This window comes from Littorina saxatilis, linkage group LG11 (assembly GCF_037325665.1).
Source record: "Littorina saxatilis isolate snail1 linkage group LG11, US_GU_Lsax_2.0, whole genome shotgun sequence".
Taxonomy (NCBI): Eukaryota; Metazoa; Mollusca; class Gastropoda; order Littorinimorpha; family Littorinidae; genus Littorina; species Littorina saxatilis.
Window position 1 is genome coordinate 1,022,701 of NC_090255.1, and position 12,103 is coordinate 1,034,803.

The following is a 12,103-nucleotide window of genomic DNA, read 5'->3' on the forward strand; positions in this document are numbered from 1 at the left end:
ACTCGATGAAACGGTTTCGAAGGAATCGAATTTTTGGATGCAAACTATTAAATGTCACCACCAGTTGCATTAATTTTTATTGTAATTCAATCGAGTTTGCGTTTTAATGAAACAGATCCTGTGATTGGTCAGAATGCCCCAACTCATTAAAAATGACCGGTGACTAATTGTCGATAGTCACTCGCTAAAAAATCCATTAACAACCTGCTGGCGAGGCGCATTGATACAGCCTCAACTAGTCTCGGTTAGCTTTGAGGGTCATTTTAAAAGTAGGAAATGTGTATTTTATGAAGGCCAACGAAATACCGAGACCATAAGGTATGCGAAGTGATGATATATAAAATGATTATTTTTTCTATCTTTGACAAGACTGGTGGAGTGGCCTAGCAGTTAAGACATCGGCCCCGACATTTCGATGTCCCGAGGCCTTGAGTTCGAATCCCTGTCAATTCGTTTATTTTTTTCTGCTCGATCCTTCTTGACAAGTTTGATCAGCTCTGAGAGAGCAAACCGGATGTTACCACTGCAAAATTCAAGCGTTGACTGAAGCTCTCAAGGTCATACACGCCGTATAGATGGGGTTTCGGGTAGCGTCTCGCAGAGCACAACACAAGGATGTCTTTTGGGGCACAACACATCGCGTCGAACATGAAAGTCGCAGCCAGCTACGGGAAGAACTGAGTCTTCAACCTACTCTTGAACGCGTCAAGAGAGGAGCTCTGGCGAAGCTCAAGCTACAGGAAGAACTGAGTCTTCAACCTACTATTGAACGCGTCAAGAGAGGGGCTCTGGCGAAGCTCAAGCTACAGGAAGAACTGAGTCTTCAACCTACTGTTGAACGCGTCAAGAGAGGAGCTCTGGCGGAGCTCAAGCTACAGGAAGAACTGAGTCTTCAACCTACTGTTGAACGCGTCAAGAGAGGAGCTCTGGCGAAGCTCAAGCGTCACGGCGTTCCAGACACATATGAACACACAACTTATCTTGATAGTTCTATCAGTTCACGTCCAACCTCAAGAAGCCGAGCGTATGAATGATTGTTTTTTTGTTTTTTGTTATCTTGTTTTTTGATTCTGAATTTTGGAACGTTGGCAGTCTCTTTGTGTTTGGCTTTACTGAAGGTCAAGTTTTGAGTGGATCTTTCTTAAACGTTTTTCTGTGTATTAATCACATGACTAATAGCAGCTTAATTAGTTTGGACAACATTTTGGATGAAATTATTACTGCTGCAGAAACATTTAAATTGGCAAGTCTGTGACAGTCATCGTTATTTTTTTAATTTTTGTTTTAATAAATGTCTTTGATGACGTCATATCCAGCTTTTTGTAAAAGTTGAGGCAGCACTGTCACGCTCTCATTTTTTAGCCAAATTGGTTGACATTTTGGTCAAGTAATCTTCGACAAAGATCGGACTTTGGTATTGTATTTCAGCCTGGAGGCTTACAAATTAATTAATGAGTTTGCTCATTAAAGTTGTCATTAAAATCAATTTTCCGCAAACAGATTTAAAATTGATTGCATTGTATTCCTCATCTTCTCCTGAATTTAAAAATATATAGATATGTCATGTTTACTCAAAAAAATATATTTAGAATGAAAGAAAATAGGTTCAATAAGTACTACGGACTCGTGCTTCGTGGCGGCGAGCGTGACCCGTCTTGTTCTTCGATATGGTTAGCCGAGACTATCTGAATGTAGTCTCGGCGATGGTTGGTTTGTGGTGTTGATCTTGACTAAATGTTTTTATATCGCTGCACGCGACTTGTGTTTTGTTTTTGTTGTAAAAATTGTATCTTGTCTGTTTTGCATTTGCCTTGACATAACGTGAAATAACAATTCCCAGGGCCGGACTAGGCTAAGAGGAGGGGGGGGGGGGGGTGGGGGGTTGCAAGTGGTGGTCCAGGGGGATGTTCCCCCTGGCAGGGTCAAGGGGCAGAGCCCCTAGTGGGGGTCGCCCCCTGAAGCTGATGGGTAGGTCATATTCTGAGATAGGAAAATGGTCGCTCCTTGCATAAAACGGCATAAAATAAACAATAATAAAAAATGTTTTAAATAAGTGAGGTACATGATTAGGCTAGGGGGGGGGGGGGGTTGCGCAACCCCCATAACCCCCCCGGTAGTCCGGCCCTGAATTCCTATCTATATGTACATATTTATAAACACACTTTATATCGCATATACATGCCACCCTGTATTTCCTTAATAAAATCTTGTTTAAACCAAGTCCTCGCCCTGTGGGACCTGTATGCTGCATTTGACACTATCGACCATGACGTTCTCATGTAGAGGCTGCGGTGTACATTCGGCATCTCCGACAAAGCTCTTGACTAGTTCACGTCCTACCCCCCTGACCCCTGTCAAAGGATACAGATTGGACAACACAATTCATCGAGTGTTTGTCTCAAGTATAGAGTCACACAGGGCTCTGTTTTAGGCTCATTCGTGTTTACGCTGTACACCCAAGAACTCTCCGACATTATCTCTACGCATAGGTGTGAAGCACAAGTATGCTGACGATACTCAGATTGACGATTCTGCTGCCCCCAGTCATCTCTCAACAGTACTTAAAAACCGAACTGTGCATTGAGTCAGTGAAGGATTGGATGGTTGATAACAAACTGAAGTTGAACGATTCCAAGACTGAAGTGATGCTGTCAGGCTCAAAGCATGCGTTAAACCAGACTGATCGTACATTTATAACATTCTGTAGGTACATGCGCATCCTGCTTTTTGTATACATTGCTCAGTTTCTGGAAAACTTTCTTGTAAACCACAGGTCACGTGTGTGTCATTTGAAAGAACGCGTCTATGTGTTTTCCCGATAAAGCCGTCTCCGTGAATTTACAGCATGCTTGCGTGTTGAGTGTGTAAGAGGTGCTGACATACACTCACTTGTGAAACTTAAAAACCTAGATGCAAGTCTATAACGTGTTGAGTGTGTAAGAGGTGTTGAAATACACTCACTTGTGAAACTTAAAAACCTAGATGCAACTCTATAACGTACAGAATGTGTTTACATTATCCCGTTAAAGTTTGCGTCCGTATTTATCCCCGAAAGGTGGCGACACTGGTAACATCCAAAATTAATCGACTTGAATTTTTGGCTCACGTAAGTGTAGCCTATGCGATGCTAACTTTTGCCTGTCTGTGCGTGCGTGCGTGCGTGCGTATGTATGTATGTCTGTGGTAGAAACTTTAACATTTGAAGACGTCACAACATTTGAAGACGTCACATTATGACGTAAGAGGGTTAGACGTCACGCGAAGGAATTACTGAAAGTCTTGGTCATTGTTATTATGAGCGGGCCGAGACTAGTTTTTTCTTCGAAATCGGCAGATCTAGATCTAGTGTCTCGCTTTCTTGCACAGTGTCACCTATGCCGCTTACTGTGTGTGTGTGTGTGTGTGTGTGTGTGTGTGTGTGTGTGTGTGTGTGTGTGTGTGTGACGAAGTGATTGAGTTTGTGTTACTGTTTGTCGATTTCTTACGTGAGCCTTGAAGGCTTCGCCTCTTGTTTGTCATAGCTTAAAATGTTAGTCTTCTTTTTCATTTATGTTCCGTTGATTTGTTCATCACAAAATCAGCCGTATGTGTCGATGATAAGCGAGTGGTATTGTTGCATAACTAGCATTACCCGAGCATGGCGACAGTAATGTATGTATCGTTTTGATGCATTCTCGACAAGATTGTAGTGCCTGTGCGAGTCATTCACACGAACGAGTGCTGTTCCCTATTCTTTTCAACTTTCTGACCTTGTTTTTATCCCACACATAACATATCTATATGTTTATGGAATCAGGAAATAATAAAGAACAAGATGACATCATTTTTTGATCGAGTACTAAAATGTTACTTTTAATTAGAATGTTGAGATTTTAATGACCAAACCTAGCTATTACTTAATTATTAAGCTGAAATGCAGTCCAATAGTCCGGGGTTTGTCGCAGATTGCCTCACCAAAATTTCAATCAATGTGCTCGAAAAATAAAGACCTGACAGTGCCGCCTCAACTTTCACAAAAACACGGGTATGACGTACTTCATTAAAGACATTTATATATATATATATATATATATATATATATATATATATATATATATATATATATATATATAAAAAGTGTTTTGCTGGGGAAATCATTTACAGAAACTCTCGTGTAAAGTTTCATGAAGATCGATCTAGTGTTTTCTCTGAATCGCTCTACACAGACAGACAGACAGACAGACAGACAGACAGACGGACACACACACACACATACACACACACACACTGTTAGGAAACGCTGCCGTTGCTGAACTTTGGTTCAGTTTTGTGTGTTGCATGTAGTTGACTTATTTGTACTTTGTGGGAAAGTATTATATTATATTTTGTGAACACAATATTTATGTTTGGACGAGAATGCAGGTGAACTTTCTAGTCCTGTCAAAACAAGTTGTTTACCACGTTGTTTTGAGTCGTGGGTTCGTGGCGTTCGCTCGGATTAAGTGCGTCGGCGCTTTTGATGTACAGCACAGAGAATGTCACTGTTCTAGTCCATGGACGGTTCATCTAATGTTAGTTGTATCATGTTCGGTCTGGAATATTCTCGAGATTGAGTATTTACTATATAGGCCAGCGCGATTTGTATGTAAAATAAAGCTTCTACTTTGAGTTCTGCTACGATGTGCAATTGTATGTGTGGAGTGCTAAATAAATCCTCGAACTCAATTTGACGAGTTGTTTTCTGTTGCTGCGAAGACGGGCGACGTAGAATAAAAGAACACAACTATACGACGTTTGAGAACTTGTGGCAATCTCAAGTGTCGTGTAACACACACACACACACACACACACACACACACACACACACACACACACACACACACACACACACACACACACACACACACACACACACACACACATACACACTCAATCAATCAATCAAAATGAAGCTTATATAGCGCGTATTCCGTGGGTACAGTTCTAAGCGCTTGTCAAAGAGTTGTCAACATAGGACTAACAAAGAAACTAACATCTTCAGACGGACACGCACCCTATCACACACTAGCAAACCCTGGTAAACATAGAACAAACAACTGTTTAACAACGATGTACACATCAATAGCTAGGTCCAAACAAAATAATATTAAGCACAAAGAAAACACCTCTCTCAGAGCACAGCACAAGAATGTCTTTTGGGGCACAACACATCACGTCGAGCATGAAAGTCGCAGCCAGCTACGGGAAGAACTGAGTCTTCAACCTACTCTTGAACGCGTCAAGAGAGGGGCTCTGACGAAGCTCAAGCGGCAGGGAGTTCCAGACGGACGGGCCCGCGGAGGGGAATGCACGCTGACCAGCAGATGCGAGTTTCGAGCGAGGGATGTGGAGGCGGAGAGGGTCAGCAGCAGAACGAAGGGGACGGTCGGAGGGCTGGGTGTACAGGTCCAGGGAAGATTGAAGGTACTCGGGAGCAGAGTCGTTGAGACACTTGTAGACCAGAGTGGACAGTTTGTAGGAGATTCGGGTGTTGACAGGGAGCCAGTGCAAGGAGCGAAGTAGGGGGGTGATGTGGTCTCGCTTCGTCTTCCTCAACGTCAGCCTGGCAGCGGCGTTCTGGACTCGTTGTAGGCCATGAATGGATGAGGCGGGGAGGCCGGTCAGAAGGGAGTTGCAGTAGTCCAGACGACTGAAGATGAGGGAGACAACCAGCTTGACACAGGCGTCGTGGGTGAGGTAGCGACGGATGGAGGCAATGCGTCGTAGGTGGAAAAAGCAGGTCTTGATGATGAAGGAGATGTGTGTCTGCATGGAGAGAGTGGAGTCGAGAAAGACGCCAAGGCTCTTGACAGCAGGGGAGAATGGAACAGTCGCGTCATCCAGCTGGAGGTCGGTCACAGTGAGGGAAGCAATCTTCTGTCGTGTTCCAACGAGAAGGGCCTCCGTCTTCTCACTGTTCAGCTTCAACTTGTTCTCAGTCATCCAGTTCTTGATGTCAGTGAAACAACTGGAGATGGATCCAAGGAGATCGTCAACGTCCTCCGGCTTGGCGGTGTTCTGGAGCTGCGTGTCATCGGCAAAGGAGTTGTAGTTCAGGCCGTGGCGTTCGATGACCAGGGAGAGGGGTTGGGTGTACAGGGTGAAAAGGACAGGGCCGAGGACAGATCCTTGTGGGACGCCGAAGCGGACAGGGACAGGCTGAGAAGAGAACGAATCAGTGGTGACAGTCTGAGAGCGGTTCTGGAGGTAGTTCCGGAACCAAGAGAGGGCGGTGTCGTGAATGCCGAACGTGGAACTGAGGCGATCGACGAGTAGCTGGTGGTCGATCGTGTCGAAGGCCGCGGAAAGGTCCAGCAGCACAAGGGCAGAGACGAGACCGCTATCTGTTGCGTTCAGGAGGTCCGTGGTGATTCGCAGGAGCGCCGTCTCGGTGCTGTGGTGAGGGCGGTACGCTGACTGATACACTGGCATCAGCGAGTTCCGAGACAGGTGGGCGCTCAACTGCTCCAGGATGATACGCTCCAGAAGCTTGGAGAGGAAGGGCAGGTTGGACACAGGACGGTAGTTCTTCAACTCGTTGACGTCAAGGCCGGGTTTCTTGATGAGTGGGCGGACAACGGCAGACTTGAAGCAGTCGGGAACGACGCCTGTGGCCAAGGAGATGTTGATGATATCTGTGATAGACGGCAGGAGCTTGTCCAGACACTTGGTGAAGAGGAAGCCTGGCAGGGGGTCTAGCTCGCAGGTCTTGATGGCCGTCTTGGTGATGAGTCGCTTGACGTGGTTTTGAGTGACAGGCTGAAAGCACGTGAGGGGGGAGCCGGAGAAGGAAGGGGAGGGTGGAGACGGGACGAAGGGCTGCTGATCGAGTGTTTTCCGAAGCTTGTCAATCTTGTCCTTGAAGAACTCCGAGAATAACTCCGGGATATTCTGTGGTGGGTGAGCAGTGGGTAAGGGGGAAGCGGGGGAGGAGCCCAGGATCTAGGAGAGAGGACATGATGGAGAACAGCTCCCTGGATGATGAGGCGTTGACGATGCGGTCGTGGAAGTGCTCGACCTTGGCAGCAGTGATGGCTTGCGTGACTCAAAGCACCGCATCCCTGAGAATCTGCTTATGAACCTCCAGGCCAGAGTGTCGCCATGCACGCTCCGCTCGCCGTCTCTCGATCTTGGCGGCTGTGATGTCCTCAGAGAACCAGGGAGCCGGCTGTCGCTCAGAGACTGCGCATAGGGATGGCGGGGCGTGTTTGTCGAGGAGCTGGCGCAGAGTCAAGCTGAAGAAATGGGCGGGGTCAGAGGACGGGTCTCGCTGGGCAAGCAGCAGGGCAGCTTCGTCTCCAAAAGCATCTGTCTCAATGTCTCGTAGCTTGCGACGTGTGACCATCTTTCGCTTCTGTGCTGGCTTGGTGATGTTGACGAGGAAGTTGATGGCAGTGTGGTCGGAGACAAGATGGTGGTTGGCGACGAGGCTGGAGACCAGATTGTCCGAGGGTCGAGTGACAATCCAATCCAGGATGTGGCCACGGGAGTGGGAGGGAAAAGGAACGACCTGGTCCACACTGTAGCTGTCCAACAGCGCACGGGCCCGCTTGGTGTCAGCATTGGCAGGGCAGTCCCAGTGGATGTTAAAGTCACCGAGGACGATGGCGCTATGGGACGTCACGTTGTAGTGGTCGAGGGCTTGGGAGAACTCGTCGAAGAAAGTTGAGTCCTTCAGCTTGTTCTTGGTGTTAGGGGGAGGGCGATATATACACAGGAAGGTGAGGGTGGTGGTGGTGGCGACCGTCATCTCCACGGCTTCGAAGGTGGTGTGGGGGAAGGGGAGGCTGTCCGAGAAGGACGCTGCAGCATGCATGTGGTCCTTGTAGACGACGGCGATGCCTCCACCACGCCCAGCCGGGCGGGGGAAGGAGACTGTCTTGTATCCTGCGGGGGTCAGCTGCTTGATCTTGGGGTCATCCCCAGGTCGCAGCCACGTCTCGGTGATGAACAGGGCGTCTAACTTGTTTTCTATAATGTAGTCTGCTATCAGATCTGCTTTGCCTTCTGGATTTACTGACTGTGAGTTGAGGAGGCAGAGGTGTAGGGTGTTTTTGGAATGAGTGAGTGGGTGGTGATGTGGGGTGGACGGGTGCTGGGGAGGGGTTGTGGGAGAAAGGGGAGGGGTGGGGAGGTGAGGGAGAGGGGTGATGGGAGGATGGGGAGGGGTGGTGAGAGAATGGGGAGGGGTGGTGGGAGAATAGGGAGGAATAGAAGGAAGCAGGGAAAGGGTGGGGGGATGCTGGGGAGGGGTAGTGGTACATTGGGTGGGGGTGGTGGGCGTGAGAGAAGTGGAGGTGGGAGAAGGGTTGAGGGCAGCAAGTTGCTGTGCGGTTCGAAGACGCTGCGAGCGGCCGGCGCGACAGCCCCTTACGGTTGGTGGTCTCAGCAGGATTCCCAGCTCCTTGAGATGGAGGTATAGAGGCCGTGGCAGGCGCAGTCTAGCAGCGTCGGTGGGACGGTAGTTGAGGGGGGAACCTATCGCCATAGTGGGAGAGAGGAGTGGAAAGAGAGAGAGAGAAAGAGAGCTCACGCAATTTATGACACCTAAGAATGTACTCTGAGGGTACATCTCGGGAGACAATCCCCTACCAATTGTAGAAGCGGGCAGAACAGTGGAAAAAGGGCCAACTCACTCTGTGACTCATCGCAGGCAGGCGCCGGTCAGTGTAGCTACAGTTGACTGAACAACAACAATAGTGTAGCAGGCTACCAACTATGACGCCTGGGCAGAACAAAGGCCACTGTACACACTAAGGTACACGCTAACGCATAAGGCAGACTACGTTTACAGAAAGAGAAACACTCTAACCTAACAAAATAATAACAACAGTCTAAGCAATCTAGCAGCAAAAAGGCTAAAAACACACTAAGTTCACTATAATTTACGACAGGCTACGGTCTAGGATAACACGGGTAGGCCAAAAGCGCCTCAACCACAACGCCACAACACAGATGGAAGAGATACACACTAACACTGAGATCAAATGCAGTAAAACAACCCACACAACGTTGACAAGGACAACAGAGTGAAACAACAAGCTCTCGTTGACAAACACCAACGAACGAAAACAAGACAAAACAGCAAGTAGAGAGCAACGAAAACAAGGGAAACAAAACAGAACAAAAGCACTTAGCTGATTCACGACCGGGAAGGAAAGATGGCCGCTCTAACACGTGGACAGACGATCACACAAATTCACACCAATAGCACTCACAAGTTCACTTATTCCGACAAGACAGGTTCACAATTAGCTTCAATACACTCTTATACACCACTCTGCAAACATACAACACAAGAATCCTTGGAAATCAACACGAAAATTATCCAAATATCGAGACAGGTAATGCAGCTGTAGTCAGCGCAAGAACAGACAACACACACACACACACACACACACATACTCCACCACCCTCGTCTTGATTCCCCGTTTAAAAATCATGTTAACACATTTATTCAAAAACTTACGAAACGAAAACAATCACAACAAAAACATTAATAAAAACATCAGCAAGATGAATCATACAAACAAACCAAAACACACACAAGGGCAATACAAAGAAAGTCAACTGTCAAATTATAAGTTGCATAGGTTTTAATGTTGAAACAAAAGAGTGTTCCAGTTTGGCTTGGTTCGCGAAGCAATTACGTCATTTCGCGATCTGTAGTTTGGTCACCACAAATTCGTCAAACGTCCTTCCGTTGACAGCAAACCAAGTGTCATCCACGCAGTTTAGTATAATTCTTGGTAGCGCAGGTGGTAATGAATGCAAGTGATGGTCCTGAAATAGAACATAAGTCGCGTGAAGCAATATAAAAACATTTAGTCAAGATCAACAACGCCGACCAATCATCGCCGAGATTACATTCAGATAGTCTCGGCTAACCATACCAAAGACCAAGGGCCACACTGGACGCCACTACGCACACGTCTGTTGTACTTAGTAAACCTATTTTCTTTCATTCTGAGCACATTTTTAGAGTAAGAATAACATATTTATGAGGGCCCCAAGGGGGGGGTATCATCACGATCACGGGAAGGGAAATTTTAGCTTTCACGATCACAGCTACCTTGATTTTTGTTTTCACGATCACAAACACCTTGACGAATAGAGGATCATAAAGTGATACAGCTGTGACAAATGTACGTTGAAAATAAAATGCTTTGCAATAATGCCCATCACGATCACGAAAACAAATGACGATCACGATCACGAGACTTGATTTTTTTGTCATCACGGATCACGGGCAAAGTCCCATCACGATCACAGAAATGGAAATTTCGGCAATCACGGTCACAGAAAGGTCAAAAAACGCCAATCACGATCACGATTTTAAACCCTTTGGGGCCCTCATTTATATATTTTTAAATTCAGGAGAAGATGAAGAATACAATGCAATCATTTTTACATTTAGTCAAGTTTTGCGCCGATCCGACGGCTCGAAGCGCCTAGCTTGCTAGGGGGGTCGGGGGGCATGCCCCCCCGGAAAATTTTGAAAAAAAAGGATGCAAATTGGTGCAATCTGGTGCATTCTGAGGATGATCATTACCAGTTTCAGGCAGCAGATTTTGTCACTGATTATAACCCCCAAAATTGAAACTCAATGTAAAATAAAGAAATACATACCTCATTCAATATTTTTATATTTGGCTCACGTAAGTGTAGCCTATGCGATGCTAACTTTTGTCTGTCTGTGCGTGCGTGCGTGCGTGCGTATGTCTGTGGTAGAAACTTTAACATTTGAAGACGTCATATTACATTGACGTCACATTATGACGTACGAGGGTTAGACGTCACGCGATGGAATTACTCAAAGTCTCGGTGATTGTTATTTTGAGCGGGCCGAGACTATTTGGCAGTCGTGTCCATGTAAGTAGGCTACATGTATGCAGACAGACAGATCTAGATCTAGTGTCTCGCTTTCTTGCAGTTTCACCTATGCTCTTTCTGTGTGTGTGTGTGTGTGTGTGTGTGTGTGTGTGTGTGTGTGTGTGTGTGTGTGTGTGTGTGTGTGTGTGTGTGTGTGTGTGTGTGTACTGTGTGTGTGTATGTGTGACGGAGTGATTGAGTTTGTGTTACTGTTTGTCGATTTCTTACCTGAGCCTTGAAGGCTTCGCCTGTTGTTTTATATTTATAAGGTGGGTCCGGAAACCCTAGAACCCCCCCCCCCTCCCCTCGTCCGCCCCTGGGCGGGGGCAGAGCCCCTTGTTGGGGTCAGGGGCGAAGGCCCCTGAAGCTGATGGGTAGGTCATATTCTGAGATAAGAAAATGGTCGCTCCGTGCATGAAACGGCATGAAATAAGGAATAATAAAAAATGTTTTAAATAAGTAAGGTACATGTTCAGGCTAGGGGGGGGGGGGGGGGGGGAGTTGCGCAACCCCCATAACCCCCCCGGTAGTCCGGCCCTGGTGTGTGTGTGTGTGTGTGTGTGTGTGTGTGTGTGTGTGTGTGTGTGTGTGTGTGTGTGTCTGTCTGTCTGTGCGTGTGCGTGCGTGTGTAGAGCGATTAAGATCAAACTACTGGACCGATCTTTATGAAATTTTACACGAGAGTTCCTGGGAATGATAACCCCGGAATTATTTTCTTCTTTTTTTCGATAAATACCTCTGATGACGTCATATCCGGCTTTTTGTAAAAATTGAGGCGGCACTGTCACACCCTCATTTTTCAATCAAATTGATTGAAATTTTGGCCAAGCAATCTTCGACAAAGGCGGGACTTCGGTATTGCATTTCAGCTTGGTGGCTTAAAAAATAATTTATGACTTTGGTCATTAAAAATCTGAAAATTCTAAAAAAATATTTTTTTTTTATAAAACGATCCAAATTTACGTTCATCTTATTCCTTGTCGGTTCTTGATTCCAAAAACATATAGATATGATATTTGTGGATTAAAAACACTTTAAGAAAGTTAAAACGAAGAGAGGACAGAAAAGCGTGCTATCCTTCTCAGCGCAACTACTACCCCGCTCTTCTTGTCAATTTCACTGCCTTTGCCACGAGCGGTGGACTTACGATGCTACGAGTATACGGTCTTGCTGAAAAATTGCATTGCATTCAGTTTCATTCTGTGAGTACGAC

At 46.4% G+C, this 12,103-nt stretch overlaps 2 long non-coding RNA genes across 2 annotated transcripts in view; one reads left to right on the plus strand and one right to left on the minus strand.

The window, feature by feature from the left end:
• LOC138979374 (uncharacterized) overlaps positions 1–12,103 on the plus strand; it is a 216,829-nt gene that overhangs the window by 100,868 nt on the left and 103,858 nt on the right. The gene's annotated exons all lie outside the window — the stretch shown is intronic.
• Positions 9,597–12,103, minus strand: part of LOC138979369 (uncharacterized) — a 49,006-nt gene continuing 46,499 nt past the window's right edge. The window contains exon 4 of the long non-coding RNA XR_011460004.1: positions 9,597–9,801. This is a non-coding gene — a long non-coding RNA (uncharacterized lncRNA). The remainder of the gene's footprint in view (positions 9,802–12,103) is intronic.